Here is a 1,530-nt window from a genome sequence, read left to right as displayed (position 1 = left end):
CAATGATGTCAGTCTGGAAACTAAAGTGCACCTAACTCAGGCCATAGTTTTCAAAACTGCTTGCTATGCATCAGAGAGCTGGACAATGACTAAGGATGAGTAGATGAATCAACATCTTTGAGTTGTGGAGCTGGGAAACAATATTGGACATACCATGGACTGCCAAGAGAACTAGTAGGTTTGACCTGGAGAGTACAAAACTAAGTAGCTCCTTGGAGACAAAGATTTGAAGCTCTGTTTCGTGTAACTTGGGCATGTTACCAGGAGGAACCAGTCCTTGGAGAAGGACATTATACTTGAAAGGATAGAGGGACAGCACAAGAGAGGAAGACACTGGAGGAGATGATTGACATAGTAACTAGTATAAAGGGTGTCAGGTTCTCAGACAGTGAAATTGGCTCAGGATAGGACTGAGTTCAGGGCTACTGTGTATAGGATCCTTATGAGTTTTAGTAGACTGGGGGCCACTTAACAACAACATACCATACTAGGTAAGAGAAATGAACCATTCTGAACCTCAGTTTTCCCATTTTCTTAATTCTTAATAATATACTCATGGAGTTACTTGATTTTAAATGTGAAAGTGGCTTGCAAACAAGAAATGATAAATGATTTTTTAGAAAACCCAAAATCTCTGTAGATGTTCATTGACATTAATAATAAAAAATTTAAAAAAAGAGGCAATGGTGATGAAGGAGGAGTTTCAAGCCTTTCTGAAGGAACTGGCAAAACATAAGGCCTCAGGAACTGATAAAATATTAATTGACATATTTCAGCGATGGATGCTGCCCTGCATGGCTCACCAGGTTGTGCCAGGAAGTCTAGAGGAAAACTTCCTGGCCAACTAACTGGAAAAGATGCCTATTTATCTCTTTCCAAAGAATGGAGATCCAACAGAGTGTGGAAATCACCAAACAATATGATTGATACCACATGCAAGCAAAACTGTGCTGAAGATTATTCAAAAACAACTGGAACAGTGCATCAACCGAAAATTAACAGAAACACAAGCTAGGTTTGTGGTATGAGGGCCATCATAGCCAATGTCAGACAGATCTTGCCTGAAAGCAGAGGGTAATAAAGGAATGTCTATCTGTGTCTCATTGATCATGCAAAGGTATTTGACTATGTGGGTCACAACAACTTTTGGATAACGTTGAGAAGAATGGGAATCCCAGAAGACATGATTGTACTCATGAGAAATCTATACTGAATCAAGAAGTAGTAGTCAGAACAGAGCAAGAAAATACCTCATGGTTCAAAATTAGGAAAAGAGTGCATCATGGATGCATCCTGTCTCCAAACCTTTTTCAGTCTATATGCAGAATAGATCCTTCAGGATGCTAGACTTTATGAGGAGTTCTGTGACACCAGGATTGGAGGAAGATTCATCAACAACCTGTATTACACAGATGACACAACTTGCTGTCTGAAATTGAGTAGGAGCTAAAGTGTTTGTTGCAAAAAGTCAAGGACTACATACAGCCTTCAATATGTATTAAAATTCAGCATCAAGGATATTAGGGGGGG

Source organism: Elephantulus edwardii, unplaced genomic scaffold (assembly GCF_000299155.1).
Source record: "Elephantulus edwardii isolate Elephantulus edwardi_28Jun2011 unplaced genomic scaffold, EleEdw1.0 scaffold00431, whole genome shotgun sequence".
NCBI classification, from domain to species: domain Eukaryota; kingdom Metazoa; phylum Chordata; class Mammalia; order Macroscelidea; family Macroscelididae; genus Elephantulus; species Elephantulus edwardii.
This window is presented reverse-complemented; position numbering follows the sequence as displayed.